Raw genomic sequence first — 7,878 nt, 5'->3', positions numbered from 1 at the left:
GTGTGTGATGCAGAGCAGGGAACAGGTCAACAAGGGAAGACAGAACAGGGCTTGGAGCTGCATACTACCATTGGTCCTACCCTTGGCAGCAGCATGTCTCCAGACTTTAGAAAGGGTTTTGTTGGCTGAGGGTCAGAAAGTCCTATTTGTAAATTTCAAAGTGCTTCAGAAATAGTAAGCATCAGCATTACAGTAATAGAGCCCTGCAGGGTGTATTTTCAAAATGGGGAATTGTTGGCAAGCCTGTAATACCACAGAGGGGAAATCCCTGGAAATACTAGGCCAGTCTTGCTTCTGCTTACAAGCCAGTATAACCCTGTGAGTATCAAAACTTCTCAGCCAATACAGCCTTCTGGATGATGTAAAGGTCTTTCCTGTTCCTCCTGGGGAGAGGCAGGAGGCGCGTCAGCATAATTGCAGTGTGCTGCAGGCTGCTTGCCTCAGTCAGCTGCACAGCCAGAGCAGCTTAACATGCACCTACGGGAAGCCCTGCAATGACTACATGTGGAACACCTCACCACACCATCGCCCTGGTGCCTTCTTGCCACGGAGCAAGAGGCCAGACTGTCTGTGCTCCTGCTGTGCATCGAGAGCCAGCCAGACACAGCTGTTCCACAGCACAGCTGCTGCCCAGCCTCACCAGGGATGCCCTTGGCTCTCAGCAGCCGTTTAGTAGCAAGGTCCAGCAGCCACCCAGACAGCCCACTGGCCAACTGTAAGACTGCTGGTGTTTAAAATGGAACTCAGGAATATTCAGGTGCTGGGGTTCTGTGGGGCTTTTTTGTTGGAGCAAACACTTCAAACAAACTTTCTATGAGAGTGGAGAACGGTGTTGCTGTTAAGGACCTACTGAGTCCCCTTGAACCTGCCAAGAGTGGATGGTGGGGAAATGATCCACAACAGTTTCCCTCCACACTGTTTCTTCACAGAGTCTCTGTCACGCCCTGTCACAGCCCATTCCCCAACAGTTTCCCCATCAAAATCCCTGCTGGGGAAATCAGGACCTAACAAGGGGGGCATGCTATGCAGCCACTGTGGATCAAGGAATACAAAACGTCAGAGGCAGCAAACTGACTACAATTTATCAGGAGTCTGCAAGGTCACGGATAAAATATAGCTTATCTTGCCCCAAGGCAACAGTCTCTCTCTGAAAGCATTTTTTTTTTTTTTTTTTTTTTTTTTTTTTTTTTTTCTGGGATATGCCAAAGCCTTCAGTTCCAGACTCGGGGAACTATCCAGCTACTAACAAACGTAGAGGACACAGAAATGTGAAAATATTATACATTACTGGCATTTGAAGAGGGAGAAATTTGCTCAGAGGGAAAACCAGCATACTTGAAAGACAGGCAGAAATTACCCAGGAAGAAAAGGAGAATGAGAAACATACAAGATCTGGAGATACCCTGACCTGCTGCTAGGAAACCCACCTGCTGCACAGACAGAGCCACCAGCAAGCTGGACGATGGGGTGGAGGTGATCAGTGCTGCTGGCCAGGCAGGCACAGCTGCCACACAGGGGACAGTGGCCTCCCTCACTCCCAGACTGGCAAAACAGGCATGCTCATGCTAAGGTGCCCTGCCTCTGAGGAAGAGGGACCAGGAGGAGCTTAGGGCAGAGTTGGGCTGCAGGCAGCAGAATTGTCTGGCTGTTTGTCCAAACAAAACCTGGGTCTCACATTTTCTAGGTCTATAGTAGCTCTACTGAGATAAAGGGCTTTGATTTGTTGCTACAGAGTAAGAATTTTAATGAATTTGAAATACTTCTCATGGAAGCTATAATAATAGATGCCATGATGCTAATTCACCAAACAACAACAGCACAGATGAAAACTCCTCCTTTTTCCCTGTCTCTAAAAAGCAACCAGTTCTACCCTAATCTGCCTCCCAAAGCTCTAGAGTTTCCTGAGATGCTCCAACCAAAACATGAACTCCCTGGTGTCTCCATAAGTCACTCCCTATCTCTGATCAAAACAGGAGAGATCAGAGCTCTCCAAAGAGGGCACAGCCAGAGGAAGAACAAAGGGAACAGCAGGGCTACACAGGCTGCTCCTTTGTTAACCCACTGGGGAGCCTGCACTGAAGCTTAAAGTCAACCATCAGTCAACCTTGTTCCAAATGTACCCTGAACTCTCGGCAGAAACCGCTTCCCTTGAGCACCCAAGGGGCCAAAAGAGGCTAAGCCTGTCCAGGGAAATACCCTTTACAAGGACTGCAGCACGGGGTCTTCTTAGAAAGTATAAGTGAAAAGGGTGGGGCAGGGTGGCGTGGGAATCATGAAGAGACAGGATGCTCCAGAGCACGACAAGGAGAGCACCACTCTCTGCAAAGTGAACAATGTGTTTAGACTCCACACATAGCTGGCGTCACTGGACCACCGGTCTGCAAAGTGTGTAACAGATGCTACACGTCGCTTTGCAACAGTCCTGAAAGTGCAGTGGCATCAAAGTCAGACCCACGGAAGAAGCAGCCTTCAAAGCTGTGCTGCCTGAAAATAAGACCGCTTCAAGGTGCCAGTTCCCCCTTCAGAGGGAAGTGGTACCGGGATCTCCCGGTGCCCGAGAATCATTTATGTGGCTGTCATCATGCTCTGTGGAAGATGTGACCTGACATCAAGCACCCGAATTCCCCACGACTCCAGCAAAAGAGGCCAAATTTAACCCATTACACACACAGCCACAGGTGAGGCTTCTCTGTGCATACTAAGCGAAGTGATACAGATGCCAAGCCATGCAGGGCTGGCAGGCAGCATGATAGTTCGGGTGGCCAAGAAGCCCTGCTGCTCGGCGCCCCGCCGCCTGCAGACCCCGGGGCGGAGGGTCCCGCTGCGGGCCGGCCCGCCACACCCCGCGCAGAAAATCCCGCCGGCAGCTCCCCACAGAACAGCCCTGGCGCTCCCGGCGAGCCAGAACCTTGCCCGCCAAGGGCGCGACCACCCCGGGCTGCGCCCCGCTCCCGCTCCCGCCGCACGTGCTGGGGATGCCCGAGGTCCGCGGCACCGGCGCCACGGCATTCCCCGCCCGCAGTGCCCCCGCGGCTGCGGGAGCCGGCCCCAGCTGCGCACAAAGCGGGGTGAGGCCAGAGGGAACCGCGGCACCCTCGGCGCTGGGCGGGCATCCCCCCGCTCCCCGGCACCGCGGGGCTCCGCGGGGCCCGGGCTGCGGCAGGTGTCGAGCCGGCCCTGCCCGCCCGTCTGGGCCCCCGCGCCGCCACCCGTGCTCCGTACCTTGCCGCTGGCCGTGCCGTCTGCCTGTGCGCACGGGAGCCGCTCCGCGCCAGCCCGGCCCGGCCCGCCCGCGGTCCCGCCCCGGTCCGCCCCCGCCCCCGCCCCCGCGCCGCCCCGCGCCGGGAGCTGCCGCTGGCCCCGGGGCTCCCGCTGGCCCCGGGAGCCGCCGAGAGCCTGCCGGGGCTGTCGGCCCCAGCCTGCCGCGGCCGGCGAGACCCTGTCCCGGTGCCGGGGCGGGGAGAGCCGCTCCGCATCCGCAGCAAGGTGCTCCGGTGCCTCCGCTGCCCTGGGTTGGCAGCCCGCCGGCGCCCTCCCGGGCCGGCACATGGGGAAAGGTGAGTGCGTGATGCTCCTGCGAGATCGACCTGACGGTATCGAGACTTTGCCGTCTCTTGCAGAGAGTACCGCAGGCCTTGCATTAGGTCGGAGAGCTTCTGAGGATACAGGCGCACGATGCCGTATCCTCAGTGTGGCCACCAGGTACCGCTCATCCTGAGCACTGCACGCACCCCTGCAACACGTTTCAATGTGCCAGCCTTAGCTGGCAGCCTCTGGCTGTCTCAGCAGTCCGCGGCAGATGGTGAGACGCTGACCCAAAGCTGCAAACCCTTTAGTGATGGCATATGGCTTTAGAAAGCTTCCCACAGAGCTCACGCTCAGACTTTGGGGTCAGCTGGTATCTTGGCAGCACTACAAACCTCCTTGGTGCCCTGAATGAGGAACTTGATAAGTAGACAGCAGTTCCCAAGATCAAATAGCAGAGGTGGTTTCTTTGGCCAGGTCACCCCCCCAGCTAACACCGCTCTGGTCCTGTCTGATTAATCAGAGTCTGAGCAGCTAGCTCATCCACATACCTTAGTCCTGTCACTCATCACCCATCACTACCCATCACTGGGTAGCAAAGGCAGCTCTGGGCTGAACTAGCAGCTGTGACAGGACTGTGAGACTTGGTGTCCTTCATAAGTGAGATGCTGCAGATCAGTGTAATGGACCAAACAGAAAAGCAAACATGCCCAAACAGTAGCTTGGATGCTGTTACCAGTTAACTCCTCAAGGCAAAGTATTATTTATCAAGAAGCTGTGTATCACCCTTAGCAGATGTAGGCAAAGACAGAAGGGGTAGATGCCTCATGAACCCTTCAAAAAGATGTCTCAAACACTCTCAACCAAAGCAACAACAGGCAACATAGCAGGGATTGAAATCACTGGAGAAGAAACCTGCTGATAGTGTCAAGGGAGAGAGGCAGGAAATGTGTCCTTAGCTGAAAGGTAATTCCATTAAGGGGAGATCACAACCACCAATCCAGTGATCACTTCCTCACTACAGACCCTAACTCTAGTAAAAGAGGAGACTGCTCTTGTGACGTCATTAGCACACCTGTCAGGACACCTCAAGTCCTTCTGGAAAAGCAAAATGATGCCTGTGAAAAAAACCAGATGCACTGAACTCTTCAGGGGCGTTGAGCAGAATTTCAGAACCGATCAGCAGCCACTAAGAGTGATTTTCATCCTTTGCTACCACATGCCAGTCTGGGACATCCCAGGAGACTGAGGCACGCAGCGGATACACCACCAGACAGCTGTTGAGAAGCAACATCCATGGATGGAGCACAGGAAGGAATTCCTGCAGACACAAATTGTGGATGCTAGTGCAGCAGCTGTCCTGGTCTTGCCCTGCCTACAGGAATTGAGATGACTTCTGAGACCCCTCAGGATCCTTGCAGTGTGCACTCACATGTTCCCAATGGAGAAGCATAAGACAGGTCATGTATTGATACACAGATGATTTCCAGGGCTTCCTTTAACACATGTTGTACTCCAGCCCTGATTGAGCTGTTGAAGATTGCATGCAGGACTGGCAGGGAGACAAAGGTGTCTTTGTTTAGGGTTACTGAGGGGAAAGATTTCTTGTATCTACAACCCTGTCCACTGTAGGTGTCTGGCTGGGCCACTCATGTGCAAGTGCTATTCCTGAGAAGTTTTAGGTGCCGACAAAGTGAATGATTTTGCTCCCCAGTCCCCTTCACAGTCTTTGACTGTGGTGGCTGGCACTGGGGTGTCCTTGGTGGTTGGGGTGAATGCTACTCTGTCTTCTTCCCTGAGATATCCCAACTGGTCATCCAGCAGCGAGTGCCTGGCTAAGCAACTGCTGGTGACAGCCTGCATCCACAAAAGTAGCTTGTGGGAAAAAGCACTCCCACACAACACTTCTGGTGTGTAAAGGGCCTCCAGCAGCCAACATGTTAGTGCTTTCCACTGAGATCCAGCAACAGGAATTGGAGCAGCATGTTCTGTAACTCTCTGCCATCCCACACCATTAGGTGCCTGAAACCAGGCCAAGAGGCAGGCTGGTGTCTCACCCATCTCTTTCTGCCCCATGCAAAATAATGAGAAGTGGAAAGCTACCATTCCAGCAGAGTTAGTTATGAAGGGGAGCCTGACAGCAATGCAACAGAACAACACCCACTGTTAGCCAGAAACCATGTACAGCATCTCAACCTATGGCAAGCCACTGGAAGAGCAGAGCTGGCACCTGTTGTGGCTGGTCTGCATTGCAAGAGCTACATCAGCATGGCCAGATTCATGGTGTCTGTGCTGCAAATGGTGAAGCACTTCACCCAGCTTTTCATGGCACCCTGGGAACAGGCCCCTGACTGGCCTGGAGCATTTGCAGAAATTAATGAGAGGGGACAGAAGGAAACCAGCTTTCTGTACAGTGATATGCCTTGCAACCCTAGGAAAGGCATGACTGGTTTGCAGACATTATATCCTCAGGTATAGTGAATTCAAGGCTAAGCTACACCAGCATGCAGCCCAGTACATCTGCACTGAAGGGAAGATGCTGCACCAAGCACTGAACTCTGCTTTATCCCTGCCTGCAGAGGACAAGGGGCCATGTCTTTGGTAGCTCTGGATGGAGACACGTAGAGGAAGCTGCTAATTAGTTATGACCAATTAGCTTCATCTTTAACAAAAACTTCACTGGTTCTCATTTTTCCTACTGTAATTATTTCCAGCCCTATGCAGTTCACAATCACTAACTGTGCCACATGTATGGGGTGGGTGGCATGGAGGGCACAACACCCACCAGATTTGGGACTGATTTAAAGCACCATTGAAATGCTAGTGTCAAAACCGGAAGCCTTTTCAGAGTTTGTGGCATTGGCATTTCCCTTCTTTGTGCAAGAACTTTTATGATGTTGAAAAATGTTATTGGAAAATGCAGCAAAAAATATCAGTTGGTTTTAGTTTGGCTTTAGAACTTTTTCTCCTTGCAAAATGCTGCCCATAGACAATACTTTTCTAATAGCAAAATTACTTCATAAAAAAAAAAATCTAGGCATTGTTTTCAGCATGCAATTGTGATGTTGAGCTGAGTACGATTTTTTCCCAAATGATAAGGACAGTAGAACAGAACAACATTTTACTCTTATCAAATAAAGGAAACAATGTTGCCTTGGAGAAGTAGATAAAAAATGTCATGCAAAACACAACGGGATGCCAGCTTAGCTTTGCAAGGTTGACAAAGTAGAAGCTCTGCAAAGCGATAATGCAGGAACTTACTCAAAATGAGGGTTGAGGAACAGCCACCTAAAAATGATATTGGGCATTGAAGACAAACCCCAAAAAACTATATAGGGACTTCCAGTAAGAGATGCAACTATGTAAAATAAAGTAATACCCATGCATCAAGTAAGTAGGGATAGCCAATGGGTATGTCATCAGTGTGTATGATTAAAACTCACACTTTTGAGCATTTACCCACTCTCAGGGCATTCAGTTAGTGGAAGGATTCTCTGAGGGATCAGCACACTGCAATGAAGAATGCTGCTTTCTAACACTCAAAACTGTGTTAGAAAGTTTTTTATCTGGCTGATTTTGTTATTACAAAGGGGGCTTGAAATTTAATTCTACTTACCATGGATATTGCTCTAAGTGTCCAAGTTTCCAGCAGCTTGACACCAGAATATGCCAGAGGTTCTGTGGCATGAAAATTAAGCTCAAAACCAGAGCAGGTACTGATCCAACAGCTGGAGTCTGAAAGGCAGACTTCGCACTTTGCAGGAAGCTGTCACTTAATAACAAGAAGTAGGGACTTTGTCTCAAAGTAGTGGACCTTGTGACTAAAGCAAACATCTGGCTGCAGCAGAGATGGGTACCTTTCATCCCAAATTTGTCATGGTTAGGGATACCTCCTCTTCCACTGACTAACCTGGTGTGCTGTCTTCCCCTCTGGAGACCTGCTGAGGTTAAACAAGAAGCACACAGATAATCTCATGACCACAGCATTTCTGTGCAGGCCACAGCCTCCCACTGAGCTCTGGGAAAGGGGTTAAATTATCTCAGATGGCAGCACATTATATCAGCTCCAGCACTTTGGCTCAGTCATGGGCAAGTGGTTTGCTTTCTTGCACTTGGCATGTCGCTAGACCAAACAAGAGTTAATGTTTTGTAGAAGAGCTCTTAGCACTGGGAGATGGCGGGAGAAGTCTCAGCATTGTCTCAGTTAACTGGGAAGAGAGCAAGCCCCGGGCCTTGTGTCTGTGATGGTGCCAGGAGGTTGCCCAGACTGCAGACTGGAAGAGAAACTCAGCCCTGTGGTACAGCTCCCGCTACAGAGTTTTGTTGCTATCCACCCTTGGAAAATGCCTTGCC

Source organism: Erithacus rubecula, assembly GCF_903797595.1.
Source record: "Erithacus rubecula genome assembly, contig: SUPER_Z_unloc_1, whole genome shotgun sequence".
Lineage (NCBI taxonomy): Eukaryota > Metazoa > Chordata > Aves > Passeriformes > Muscicapidae > Erithacus > Erithacus rubecula.
Note: the sequence above shows the minus strand (reverse complement) of the source record.